We start from the raw sequence: 14,431 nt of genomic DNA, 5'->3' as shown, positions 1-14,431 counted from the left end.
TCTCACCATTTCCTTTTACCATCTCCAGACTCTTCCTCCTTGCCCTCCGCCCCTGCCCCCTGTCCCCCTTGATCCTGTGTGCACCAGGGCTGAGGAAATCTTACTGCTCCAAACCTTACTCAAAGTGGGTATCAAGCTATTACTATTTAAGCTTCATAAATAAAACATCAAGGTAATACATGCTTGTTGTATAAGAAACTTAGAAAAATACATGTAAGTGGAAGATAAAGAAGATAAAAATACCTGTAACTTTAATATTCAGAGAAATTTACTTTTTTATATTTTGTTATATCTCCTTCCCAACATATATCTTTCTAAGAAAAACATCGATTCCGTTTTGTAACTTGCTTTTTTTCACTTAGTAGTATATTGTAAACATCTTTCCGTGTCAATAAAAACATTTATTTGCTACTATTGATTAATTTTTCATAGGCAGAACAACTGAGTTGTGCTTCCTTCAACCTCTTTCTCTGCAGACCTAGAGGAGATGCCTTGGATACATTTAGAATTTAAATTTGTTTTGAAAATAATGTCGTTTTTCTTAAAATCTCAAACAACCATGTTCCACACGATGCATCTAGTAAGGAATACTTTCTACTTTTTGGCTATTTATTCCACTGTATATGTAGCTTTGCAGATACAACTGTAGTTCTGAGAATAAAAGTTCATGTCAAATTGGAGTTCTGTGACTGTGTTAACACAAAACAGCCTGCACTTAGATACTAAATTTCTCTGGAGATTTTTCATAAAAAAAATACAGGTTTGAATTCTGTACACAGGATATACAAAACCATGGCACCCAGATATCAAATGGTAGAGATTTTTATATGTAAATATAACACTAATCAACTTAGTGTTTAACCTAAATTGTAGTCTAGAAACAGCACCAACAAAGTTGTAACCTGAATCTTTGTAAAGAGTAAAAAGAAAAATGAAATAATTAAAAGAAAAAATCACCAGAGATAACTGTGGAAATTGTCAGATTATCCATGTATCCATGTAACCCCTGAATCTCTTAGAGATTCTGAATCAAGACATTCTCTTCCCCCATGCAACTCCCAGCACAAAAGTTTCAGAAGCTCTGGAAACCACCTGCTGTACTGAGCCACTATTACTAATACTGATACTAAACACTAACACAGAGTGGATCTAATCTGGTCTGTCCCAGGGTCACCACTTGCTCCCTTGGGGAATATGAGAAAGTCCGTAGAAATACCATCCATCAGACTCACCCAATGCAATATCCTGTGCTTCAATATACATTTATCCCTGGCTTACCGTCTTTCATACATTCCTGAAAACCCTACCACTGAGTTGAGTGAAAAGCTGTTAAATGGAAAAGTACTTTCCCTCATCTTAATGGGAAAAATTATGGTTAATTTCATTCTAATCCAGGATACTTAACCACATTTCGCTAACACGGAAACATTTCAGATGAAAGACAAAAGACAAATTATTTTAAGTAATACACAACAAGGTGAAAATAAATACATGTGATTTGTAGATGAAAAGTGGTGAAAGTTTATCTAGGGAGAGAGGATAGCAGGATAGCAGGTGGTGCTGGGCAGAGGAGGGGTGTCAGGTGACTGACGCAGGCAAGGTTGCTGAGGCTCAGGGGCATGCTCACACTGCATTTCACCTAAAACTAAAGCACCCAAGAACACCTGTATGGCAACATAAAGGTGAGAGGCTTTGGAAACGTGTGAAAATGGCGCATGTGCACCACAGACTGAAGATTCACAGAAGCTGCAACCTTCTCATCCCTGTCACTTGGCACACACACCAGAGCAAAATATTTCTGGTTCATCCAAACATGGGGCACAATTCACATTTGTTCCACATGATACTAACTAACTAGAAACTGCTGTACTGAGTAAATGGACAAGTGTAGTTTTGACTGAAACCGTAATGTTGAAATAGCCCTTCTCATGGTGTTTATTTCGTGTGTTTTTGAATGAAAATAAATAAATTTAAAAAGGTGCCATTGCTTGAAAACTGGTTTAATTTTTCAAAAGCCATTATGGTGAAGTGTCATTAACTGAAAGTCTGTCAGGTGAGTCTGGACAAATATGCCCTGGTCAGAGCCGTGTTTTGGTCCTTTAAAAGTGAATAATGTAGTTCCGGATGTTTCATTTGTATGGGTCATTTCATCCATCTGGATGAAGTCCAGGATTTCTCATAATGAGTCTGCTTTTTAATTTTCCTAATTTTAATTTCCATTAAAGAGAGTTTACTGGTAGCTCAAAAATTTGAGTACAAGATGGATTTAAGATAATTATGGAATGTATAATGAATACACAAAAAGGTTATAAAAAAGCACACAGCACTTACTACATTTTTCAGGAATAGTTGAGTCTCACCAAATGGCAGCAATCATTCACTTTTCCAGCCAGTCCTTTGTTGCAATGTTAAGCTCAGTCATATTTGCAGTCATTTCCATATTTTAGGCAGTAGGCGTTCTATTTTGTTAGAGCATGGGAAACTTTTAACATTAGGAACTAAGTAAGTATGATTTGCTAATCATTTGACATTACTGTTAATTGGAGTGGCACCTTTAGTAAGGGGATGAAAGATGTACATTTCCAAACACAGAATAAAACTCTGGTCTTTTCATTTAACAAGTTTGATTAGTACGTGTTAACCAAGTCAGAAGCAGAATGAAGCAGCAAGGAGCAATTTTAATTTTGCCATTTTCTATGTGGGAAATAGGAAATAATATGGCTCTTTTTTTTTCCTTATGAAAAGAAAACATTAATAAGACTTGAAAATAAAGCATTTTTTTCACAGTCCAAGCAACCTACCAACCTCCTACAAATCCAGCTAGAGCTACAAGGGAAAAGAGGCCTCCAGTGATCTGTTTTTTTGGAGGGGAGATGGGGGATGGGCTTGGAGGGCAGTATATTTGGAAGGTCTCGTCTTGCTACTCTGCATTTTTACCTTGAATTTATTGGGTGTGTGCTTTTCCTCTCTGTAATACATTATGCACTCCCTCTAGTGTCAGAATTTGTATATGATCCAAAACCCAACTTGACAAAGTGCTGCTATAAACATTAGCGTAAGGTTCAGGCTCCTAATTATGCCATATTTCAAAGATATTAAAGGCCACCTAATAACATGAGGAACAGCCCTGCATGAAGATGCTCTCGCTCAGAAAGAGAACGCATATTTTAGCCTGTGTTATGAGGAGACTTCTTCCAAGATTTCCTCTCCTCCTCAAAGTGTCTATAAATAAGCTTAAAGCATTATTAAAGCCTTAAATTCCTTTAATAATCTGACGTATTTATTAATTCTAAGTTCTGTAGCAACAACCAAAAAAGAAAAAAAAAAAAACCCACATAAAAACAAAACAAAAAAACCCAACCAGAGATGAAAGAAAATCTCAGCTGGAAAGGAAAGCCTGTGGGAACATCATGAAATGTGTTGTCATCAAGATTTTCAGGACCTTGTTAGCTATTTTATTACCATATTTCTTTTAGGACCTAGGAGCTATAATGGTTGTCTGTTCCAACCACATCCCACAAGCATAGATCCCCTTTCTTTTCCCTAACACAGGTGCCCATGCCTTTTCCACCCAGCCCAGACGCCTTGAGGAAAGCTGACACTGTCTCTGGCTCTGAATGACCTGTGGGTAATCGCCACTTCCCTCCCAGTGATGCCTCAGGAACAGACATGTGATCCAATTTTAGTCAATGAGACGCATCAAGAAACATTCTTCTTTAGTCTTCTGGTCCAGCTTCCAGAAGTAACACTTTTCTTTTGGATACTGATTTGAGGCCTGGAATTGCTGCAGCCCTCTTGTTACTCAGTATGAGAATGAGGCTGACCCTGGGGGAGGTTAAGGGCAAGAGAGTCACAGGATGATGCAGCAGGTGCCCCCTGGACAAATCAGCTCCAGAGTCTACCCTACTGATGTACTTCTAAGTACGGGAGCTAATATATGCATGATTGTTTAAGGCAGCTTAATTTGGGGGGGGGGTTTATTACTTATAGCCAAAATGATCTCCAAACTTACAACTATTACCATGTTTAATTAAACAGTCTTCTTATATTGAAACCCCAATTACATATATATCCAGTTTTACACCCATTTTCATGCCAATTCCTGCAGAAAAATACAACACAATATAATGGTCAGTTGATGAGGACTGTATTCATTATCTAGCATTGCATAACTACCCCCAAACTTGGTGCCTTAAAATAATAGCAAAAATTTATGGTCTGTCAGAGTTCCCGTGGGTCAGGAGTTTGAGGGCAGCCTAGCTGGGCGGTTGTAGTCGAGATGTCAGCTAAGACTGTACTCATCTGAAGGCTTGGTTAGAGGGGGACCATCTGCTTCCAAGAAGGCTAACATAGCTGGCAAGCTGGTGCTACTAGATGTTGGTGGGTGGCTTCAGTTTCTCCCCCATGAGCCACTCCCACAAAGCTGTTTGGCTTCCCCAAGAGTGAGTGGTCCATCCAAGAAAGTGAGAACCAGGTGGAAGCTATTCTTTTTATGATACAGCCTCAGAAAACACAGCATCATTTCTACCATATTCTAATCACTAGACGCAAATCTCTGAGCTCATCCTACAATCAACGGGAGGCAAAGAGGCTCTAGGTTTTGAAGGAAGGAATGTTGAGGGACTTTAAAACCACCATGAGGATACTCATCTACAGAGAATACACTGGGGATCTTCATTGAGCAGTACAATCCTTAAGTCTCTAGGAGTACAATTGCAATAATACAGACAGCCACTACTTTTCATTATCTGCCAGGCACTCTATATACATGAAGCCATATAGTTTTTACATCAACTCTATGAGTTACGTGCTATTCTTATTTCATTTTGCGATTATGGAAACTGAGTCACAGCACATTATGTAACTTGTCTAAGGTCATATAGCAAGTAAGTTTCAGATATAGGATTTGAGCCCAGCAATCTGGCCCTGTAGTCTGTGCTTTAAAACATCTCATCTTCTCTCCTTGCTAGTCCACACCCACAGGTATAGTCCAGGCACAGTATTGGTAATTATCTATATATCACTGGCTCTCTGCCTTCTCACGAAGACCTTAGACCCCCATATAATCTTTCCAAACATTCCTAGCGTTGCCAAGGGTTGTTTATTATGTACTTATGGGAGGCTATTATGTGGCCTCAGCCATGCATTTTCCCTTCTCCTCTCTGGCTTTCTTTCAGGTTACCCTAAGTAAAGGATCAGCATCGCCCTCCACATGGTCACTGTATAGAGGGGCATCAAGCCAAGCTGCTGATTGCCACTATCTCAGAGAGTTTTTAATGAAACCACCTTTTCTGTTTTTACTTTTTTTTTTTTTGAGTAAAGTGATAGAAGATTATTGGATGAAGATACAGAAAAAGCTCTCAAGAGTGAGAGGGGTCCCGACAGGGTTGCCCTGTTTTTACTTTGATGATGCCCTGTACTCCCTCCGCAACCACCCCCCTCCCCCAGTGTACACATCTCTTTTGCTTGTATGCAAAGTCTATTCTCCTCATGCCTCTCTGCAGAGAACCTGCCCTTCCTCTTCTTAGGAAGAGTTCTCTTGGAGGCTCTGTGGTCTTCATGCAAGCCAACTCTGGCAGACCTTCTTCACTGACTCATCAGACATGTCTGGATGGTCTGAATCCCAGTGGTAGACAAAGCTTAGACCCAAGAAGAGATTTCTATCATATTAAAAAAGAAAAAAGAAAGAAAGAGTCACAAGATAAAATCAAGTTTCAAGAAAATGGGGGTATTCGTAGTAATTCTCAGGTATAAATAACTCATTGCCTTACATTTAAACAAAAATTCTCATTGGATACTTCAGACATTTTAGATATGCCAATTAGTTTCAGATCTTCCCATCTCTAACACGTGCTCCTGAGGGTTCTCCAGTTGTTCTTCACAGAAATACTCATTGAGCAGCTACTGTCTTCCAGGCACATGCCACACACAGGGAAGCCAGCACGAGCAGACACACGTGGTCCCTGATTGCACGGAGGGGTAGCTAAGTGGGGTGGGTAATGGAAGGGAGACTACCATTCACAGATCCTATGACCAAGGTGGGAACTTGTGGCTGTGAACAGGTGACTGAAATCTCTTAACTTCTAGATCTGACACATTTCACTGAAAGTAAACCAGGAGGTCCACTGAGGTTTGTCATTGCAAATTCTGGCTCAAACGCCCTGTAGGCCTCACAAGGGCATCAATGCAGAAATTACAGGTAGATTTTTTCTAAAAAGACAACCTGGGAAAGAGGCACAGATTTGTCTTCAACTGAATAGGGGAACAGCCCACATCAATTTTTCTCTGTCTAATTTATAGCGTTAATAATCTGCACCACGCTATTTAGTGCTTGATTACTGCTCATGCACTGTCTGGTACAATTTTAAATGGTTTCAAGTCCATTCACAAACTGGCTGCCCAAGAAGCTTACTTAGCTCCTCAGAGGCAGGGAGTTACCTTTCATTTTGGGGCTGGGCTCAGGCTGGCTCTGCAGTGCACCCTCAGTGAATGTAAATGGAAGCTGATGCCCCAGCAGGCCCCATGAGTCTCTGGCTTCCCTAGGGTGTTCCCGCCCCTTTTCTTCTTCAAACCCATCACTCTGGACTTGGCCTTCTCACCCCAGCATCCTCTTTTTGCTCCATCCCCTTTGTTTTGGTTAACTTTTCTCAATCCTCTCCCCGGTTTGAAGGTGACCTGCTTTCCATTCATTCACATAGTACATGTTTACTGAGCATTTCTATACACTAGGCGCTGTGCTATGTACTAGGGACACAAAAGCACCTAGGATGTGGCTCCTTGCCTTAAAGGGGAGTATAGTCCCATGAGGGGGGAGATATAAGTGAATCCAGGATTACAGGATCACATGACAAGCACCAAGGCAGAGGGAGGTCCTGGGTGTTGTGAGAGCCCCTGGGAATGGCAAGTAAATCAGATGGGAGCATTCAATTAGACTTCCTAGGGATGAACATTTTAAAGGAACAGTTTGTGATAAACAGATGACCCTGAAATATTCAAGCTTCAAGAAGCCTAAGTAGACTAATCCAACTATCATACTACAGATGAAGAGAGAGACCTTGTGAGGGGAAGGTCATTGTCAAAGGTTACACCCCCTGCTGCTGGCAAGGCTAGAGCTAAGACTGTGGTATAGCCTGATTTCGTGGTAAGGGGGTGCGGTACATGGGTGATGAGGTTACAACTCCAGTCTGGAGTGAAAATGGCAATAGGAAAGCAGTGCAGTAACTCAGGTGAGAACTGAGAGAAACAGATGATGGTGGCATGGACCAGATAGATGCAGTAAAAAGTGTTCAGAGTCTACCTACGTTTAAAGGGAAAGCTGACAGGAATTTGCTCGTGGTCTAGATAAGGTATGTCCAGGATGGCTCTAAGGTTTGGGCCTCAGCAATTAGAAGCTTGGTTTTCAACAACTAAGATGTAGAAGACGGTAGAAAAAAACAGACGAAAATGAAGATTTGTTTAGAACATGTTATGTTGGAGATGCCTATTAAATATCCAAATCGAGATATCTAATTGGCAGCTGTATATGCAAGCCTGGCACTGGGCTGGAGATAAACATTTTGGATGCATCAGCATGTAGATGGAATTTAAAGCCATGAAAGGATGAAATCACCTAGGGACAGAGAGACAACAGAGAAGAGAAGAGGTCTGAGGACTCAGCTTTGGACACTCCAGTGTTCAGAGTGGGAAAGATGAGAAGGAACCAGCAAAGGGGGACTCAGAATGAGTGGCTCCAAAGGTAGGAAGAGAACCAAAGGACAATGGTTTCCTAGGGTCATGCTAAGAGCATATCTCTAGGAGGATGAAACAGTCTACTGTCAAACTGATGAAGGATAGTTGGAAGGCAGGCAGGCAGGGACAAGGGTCCCCTGCCCTAAAGGAAACCACCTTTAAAAGGATCTTCCACCACCCTGAAAGGAGCCCTCCACCCTTTCCCGTATGATAGATAGGTGACAAAAATCTGCTTGGATGACAGGTGCAGGGAGGGTTCATCAGACTAAAACGGCCCCGTTAACAAGCCCATAAAAACCCCTAGACTTAGAAACTCCGATGGCAACCCTCTCGGGTCCCCTCCCTCCTCTGGAGCTTTGTACTACTACTTCACTACTGCCCAATAAACCTGGCTTTGCAGCCCACCACTCTGGTTTACCTCTTCATTCCTCGAAGCGGTGTGACCAAGAATTGCGAGCACCGACAGAGAAAAAAATTCTCTTAACAAAATCATGCCGATATGTTTAATTACAGGATTAGTGAGAAATTCCAGTTGGCTTTGGAAAGATGGAGGTCATTGAAGACCTCAACAAAAGCACTGTTGGTGGAGTGAAGGGGACAGGAGCCCAAGTGGATTCAAGAAAGAATGACAGCCAAGAAAATGGAGACAGAAGACTCTTCAGAAGAATTTTCTGTAAAGAGCAGCAAAGAAATGAGGCAGTAACTGGAGGAAGATGTAGAGTCAAGAGAGTTTTCTTAGATGGGAGATTACAACCTCTCTGTGTTTGCTGGGAATGATCCAGATAAGGGGATGCAATTGTTGATGCAGAAGAGGGAAGCTACACATGAAAGAGCTGCCTTCAGAATAGGAGAGAGGGTGGGAATGAGTGCTGAAGCAGTGGTGGGGTGGTCTTAGACAGCCATGGGGGGCTCACCATTTTAGGAGGAGAGAAGGCCAGTTCAGGGAGGTAAGTGTGTGGTTCTGGTGGTGAGAGTGTGTGGAAATTTGTTTCTGATCATTTCTGTTTGCTCAGGGAAAGAAGCAAAGAGAGAAAGTGGGGCAGAAGTTGTTGGATGTCTGAGAAAAGAGGAAGAACTTTTAAGAGTCATTTAGGAGACGGGGTCTGTAACTGAGCAGGACAATAGAGAGGGGCAACGAGATGACATTAGAGTTTTGTGCTCATGTATTTACAATGAGGCAATCAAGCACCACGGTGTATCTTCCTTCAGTCACATTCAGCTGTTTGGGGACTTGAGTGAATTAAGCAGAGGGTTGGATTTAACCAGGTATATTAACCATATGTTCCCCAGATTTGACATCCGGGACCTTGGTGACCCTGGAGAGACAGCCCCTCCCAGGGCTGCCAGTTCCTAAAGATAGTAAAGGACAGGTGGGGGAACATGCCTTGTATATGCAAACCAACCAAGCGAGAGCCCTCACCCTAACCACCTCTCTCACACCCAGGGCCACTAATCCCCTAATTACTCAACGGCAGATACCAGATTACTAGGGACAGCCCCTATGCCCCACAGCCCTCTGAAATTACTCAAACTAGCTAATCCTAAACCTGCCTACCAGCTTCACTCATTCCTTCCTGTGGAAACCACAATCAAGGCTCTTGCTCATGTTTTTCCCTAGCTCTCTCCCTTCTGACCAACCTGGCGATTCCCTGTGGGATTCCCCCTGTGACAGAGGGTACCCCCTTCTCTTGGGACCTGTGAAACAAATTATCTTTTCAATGGCAGTCATCTCCTGATCTGTTGGCCTCACCCTACTGAGTAAGAAGAAAATGTACATTTTAAAATACAGGATTATGTCTTGCCTGTTATGGGTCAAGGGCGTGAGTATAAAGGTGGACCAAGGGATTGACACTGGAAAAGAAAGAAATTCAGCACATAAGGGATAAAGGGACAGTAAAAGTAGTAGGTGGGGTCAACAGGTTGGGGGTCTGATGTGTTGGAGAACTATTGGAACCCATGTACCGGGGCGAGTAAGATAGAAAAATAGGGGGTGTTGGTCAGACAGTGGCATGACTGAAATTGAAAGTAGGAGAGAAGGCACTTACTGACAATGATTTGGTGTAGGTATGGCCGTGGGTGTGGATTGCGGGCAGTGGGGGTGGGAGTGTGGAAGACAACAGGAGGAGCAGAGGTCAAAGGTGAGAAGGGGTTTTATAATTGTTTTTTTTTTTTAAGATTTTATTTATTTATTTGACAAAGAGAGAGAGAGCACAAGCAGGGTGAGTGGGAGAGGGAGAAACAGACTCCCCACTGAGCAGGGAGCCCGACGTGGGGCTCGATCCCAGGACCCTGGGCTCATGACCTGAGCTGAAGGTAGACACTTAACCGACTGAGCCACCCAGGCACTGCCCCAAGAAAGGGTTTTAGAAGAATCATCTATGTGGATCTTGAAATCCACAAGAATTATATCAAGGATAATGTTGAGCAGGAGAGAGTGAATCAGGCGCTAAAATTCTCAAGGGGTAAGGAGGAGTGACCTGGAGGTGAGTAGATGACTATGACAATTTTATTACAGTCTTTAAAGGCAGTAGTACATCAAACACGAATCTGGGCATAGAACCACAGCGCACTTAACTTCTTCCTAGGATACAAGTAGGGGAGGCCATTTATCTTTTTTGGCAGACAAGTATATACAGATATCAGTTAGTGCAGCTGCATTCAAATTGCTGTTTGTTATTGTCCCAGAATTTCCCAGAAGTGCCAGAGGGACTGCCCACTGTATATACGTAAGGGGATAGGGGTGCAGGAGGAGGCCTGGAAAGGATTAACTGTCCAGTGAAAAGGAGAACAAAGAGATGAGGCTCTGGGTTCTCTGCTCTATGTCCATCCAACCTAAGAAGCTCTATTTTTCATTGTTTATATTTGGGGTTTTCATTTGTGGTGTGAGGTGCACATAGGACACATGTAACTCTTTCAAACTTTTCCATGCTTATGAATTTAGAATTCACAAAGGATTCCAAACACATTCCTTGCAAATACCACCAGTTTACCGCATGGGTTTTTATTGTGTAGAACAATTATGATAAGAGGCATAGGATTGAACTTATGGCCCATATAAACCTGCAAAATAATGGATTGAGTGATAAAGATAATTCTAGTCTATTTGAAATAAACTTTTCAGGAATTCCTCTTTTATTGGGAACAATTTATTTCCCCCATTTTATTTGCAAAGTTTTTATTCAAGTAAATGACACTGGAGTTAGGCGGAGGTGTGTAACACATACAGACAAATATAACCACTGATTTTTTTTTCCACTGATATAATTTTATTGTGGCATATGTTTTGTCAAGATGTTGTGATGTTGTGACATTACCTCAGGAAAGGCTGACACATTCTCCTGACTCTACAATGTAAATGTTTTGACTCAGCAAATGTTTCCTTCAGGACAAACACTGAAAGTTGGCAAATCCATTTTGCTAAAAAGCCTCCTGGGTTATATAGTATTCTTCCCCAAAGATGAAGCTTGACCACTGCAAACTTGTTTTTTGTTTGTTTTAAATCATAGAGAAAAACTTAGAGTCTTATGGGTATGCCTCTAGGTGAAGTCAAGAAATTGATCTCATCCCCGTTTATTTTCTCTTGAGAAGGCAAATCTTCCCTCTCCTTTCTAAAGCAAACTCCAAAAAGTGTCCCACCAGATGAAATGAATGAGCAATAGCTCTCTTGCTCCAGTGCACAATGTACTGATCCAAAAAAGGCTTTGCTTATCTGGTATTTGGGTAAATTTGCTTGCAAATAATAAAACTGGCTCTCTCAGTTTTCCTCTGAAGTTCAAACATGCCTGGAGCAGCACTCGTTCTGGGGATTTCTGTGCAGATTAGATTTGAGCTCTCCGGGGCTGGCTGTGCAGAGTGGCACCTGCAGCAGCCATGGACAATTTATCTGTGCTTGTGCAGAAGCCTGGACTTGATGTGCACTGTTGTTCCTTAATTACAACTCCCTGAGAAGGTTCAAAACAGTCTTTGTAAATCTATGTGGGGTTTTTCTCCATCCTTCTTCTACGAAGCTGGACAGGGGGCATTCCTCTCTGTGGTAATAATGAGACTTTGGCGCCTGGGTGGCTCAGTCGTTAAGCGTCTGCCTTCGGCTCAGGTCATGATCCCGGGGTCCTGGGATCGAGCCCCGCATCGGGCTCCCTGCTCAGTGGGAAGCCTGCTTCTCCATCTCCCACTCCCCCTGCTTGTGTTCCCTCTCTCACTGTGTCTCTTTCTGTCAAATAAATAAATAAAATCTTAAAAAAAAAATGAGACTTTGACACCAGCTGCCATCAACTGTCACAGATAGTTTGGGTCACTGGGTCCGGTGGTGACTCTCTGAACCCCAGTTGGAGAGCCAGGATTAGAAAAGAGCGGTTGGAGGGAGCAATATAAATTGAAACCTGAATCCAAGGCACTTAAACTCAATCATCTTGGACAGCCCGTTCTCTTACTCTTTGGTGGAGGTGGTTTTTAATTTAAATAGGATACATTTGGTTTTAAACATTTACTCCTTTCACCACATAGTTGATAGATTCAAGCTTGACAGGTAATGCATCAAGGCGTTAGAACACTATTTGGAGTCCAAAGTCCTTAAGACTCTGATACTAACAGGGCATCTTAAGGGCAAGAATCTGTAACTTCTCTGAGTTTCCATCTTTCATTTAACTCACAGAGCTGTTGTGAGGGGCTAGTGAAACTTTGTAATGGCTCATTCAGATATAAGGTATATTTATTATAAAGATTATTATGTATACTAGAACCATACTCAGAGATCCTTGTTTAGCCTCTCTCTACGGAGACAAATACATGTTAAGTGGTTCTTATGGGGTTGTCTAGAGACATATCCAGTGCCCAGCATAATTTCTCCCATATAATTCTTACCATATTTACTACTTACTGAATGAAATGAAATTTTCAGAGACATAAATATGTGGGGTTAGACTTCCTGTGTCCTATGGATAGGACAGCTGGGCTCTCACTGCAGCTACCACCAAATACTAGTACATGCTCACAGCTGTCTATGGTTCGGGAGGGTCAGGAGCATCCCCAGATGCTGTGAAGGGGTAGATGATCCCAGCTGGTGGGTGGCAGACATAAGACATGGAGCTATTTGGAAGGTGCCTTGGGCAAATGAGGAATGAGTGAGGGATATGAGAGGAAGAAACTCTGGAAGTGTTTGCTTAGAGTTGGTCCTGATTGTTCTTAGAATGACTCCAGTCATTCCCAGGGCAGTCATGGGCCTTGGTGTGCTAGGAAATATCTGCCAATGGTTGGCCTAATTGGGAGTCACATAATTAAGGATGTTCTATGATGTTCCCACAGATGTGAAGCCTTTAGATCTCACCTTCTACTTAATGGAGATAGAAATATCTTTTCATATTCAGTACAACAGGTTCTGCTTCTACCTAGAATACAGAAAGCTGAAAAGAATGCTGCTTTTTTTAACAGGTAAAACCTCGATAAACAACATCATAACTCTTCTTGAAACCATCAAAGATCTGACGTTGTAGGCAACCAAACAGCCTGAAATCCAAGAAAAGACAGGGCCTGCCAAGGAGAGATGGGAGGGAAGCACTGATTCAATGGTGCAGACATGGCTGGAAGAGCTTCCAGGGCCACACAAACGAGTAAGAAGAATTCAGTTAAAACTTTAAATAGTTGCAAAGGCCAAGTATGGACTAGGGTGAAAGTATAGAATCCTGGGGAGCTGCAGACACAATAGGAGGTCACAGGTACTTGCAGACTTCTCCATGGACCTTGCCCAGTACTCACTGAGAAAGACTGGGCACCAGGAGGAGACTGGCCTAGAGGAGGGCCGTGGCCAAATCATGGGTGTAAATTCTCTCCCACCTAGGAGGTGGAGTCACCACCAATCCCCCTGAGTGTGAGCTGTAACTTCACCGTGGAGAAAACTGGTCACAATCAAGGTTACCATCACCAATAACTAATGAGGACATCATGTCTCCATGATAAGACACTATGAGAAGGGCACTTCCCCTCTGTGGTATTTATCCTCCAAATCCATAACCTCAGTCTGATCACGAGAACATAGGACAAACCCAAGTTGATAGCCATACTATAAAATACCTGACCCATACTCTTAAAAAAGTGTCAAGGTCTAAAAAATGAGAAAATATGGATGAACTGTCACAGATGAGAATAAGGACACATGAGGTCCCTACATGAGATCTGGAACAGAAACATTACTGGTAAAAAACGGGTAAAATCCAAATAATGTCTGCGGTTCAGTTAATAGTAATTTAGCAGTGTTAATTTTTTAATTTTGATAAGTGTACCATGGTTAGGTAGGATGTTACCATTAGGGGAAGCTGGTAAAGAATGTGTGAGAACTCTGTACCATCTTACAGACTTTCTGTATGTATAAAAGTATTCCCAAATTAAGGCTAGGGGGAAGGTTTGACTATAAGGGAGAAGGGGGGAACTTTTAGAGGTGATAGAAATGTCCTACATGTGTGTGTCAAAACTTACAAAACTCATCCTTTAAAAGATGAATTTAACTATATATAAGTCGTACCCCAATAAAACTGACTTTTAAAAAATACATAGTACATCACTGCTGTGGACTTATGTGAACACGAGGCTTAGTAGACAATGAACGTGAAAGCCTCACTATAGGTAACTTATCATGCCCTTGTCCTTCCCCTATTAAGAATCTTAACTTTCAATATAGGGCGGAAATCATATTTACCTCAAATTGCTTTTT

General features: G+C 42.0%; 1 protein-coding gene across 4 annotated transcripts in view; it reads right to left on the bottom strand.

The window, feature by feature from the left end:
* The window catches only part of LOC141373793 (large ribosomal subunit protein eL31-like), a 121,790-nt gene that overhangs the window by 16,362 nt on the left and 90,997 nt on the right, over positions 1–14,431 (bottom strand). For 3 of the 4 annotated variants that reach the window (XM_073898580.1, XM_073898579.1, XM_073898581.1), the window contains one exon: positions 2,332–2,459. The exons of the other annotated variant lie outside the window; for it this stretch is intronic. The gene's annotated coding sequence lies outside the window, so the exon portion shown is untranslated. The remainder of the gene's footprint in view (positions 1–2,331; positions 2,460–14,431) is intronic. 4 annotated transcript variants of the gene reach the window in all.

The sequence above is a fragment of the Callorhinus ursinus genome, unplaced genomic scaffold, assembly GCF_003265705.2.
Source record: "Callorhinus ursinus isolate GAN/ISIS: 27379988/994484 unplaced genomic scaffold, GSC_fseal_2.0 scaffold12, whole genome shotgun sequence".
In the NCBI taxonomy this organism is placed as follows: domain Eukaryota; kingdom Metazoa; phylum Chordata; class Mammalia; order Carnivora; family Otariidae; genus Callorhinus; species Callorhinus ursinus.
This window is presented reverse-complemented; position numbering and strand designations above follow the sequence as displayed.